The sequence below is a fragment of the Lipotes vexillifer genome, unplaced genomic scaffold (genome assembly GCF_000442215.2).
Source record: "Lipotes vexillifer unplaced genomic scaffold, Lipotes_vexillifer_v1.1 scaffold931, whole genome shotgun sequence".
NCBI classification, from domain to species: Eukaryota; Metazoa; Chordata; class Mammalia; order Artiodactyla; family Lipotidae; genus Lipotes; species Lipotes vexillifer.
The window spans coordinates 1,634,492-1,634,727 of NW_006788845.1; positions in this window are offsets into that span (position 1 = coordinate 1,634,492).

Consider the following 236-nt stretch of genomic DNA (forward strand, 5'->3'; position numbering starts at 1 on the left):
TAGGTAGTTCCTCTGAGTTTCAGCCAGCCAGCCCCATCACCATGCTGCCTCCCAGACCCAGCCCTTAGTCAGGAACCTCCGGGAAGGAAACACCCTCCCCTTGGCAGGTCAAGAGGGAGTAGCTTCTCGGACACAAGTGTTTGGAAGGCTGCAAGGTGGAAACAGCAAGCAGTGCATCACAAGGTTGCAGCTTTCAGACTGTTCCTGCAAATGCAGGTCAAAAGCCATGTGTTTCT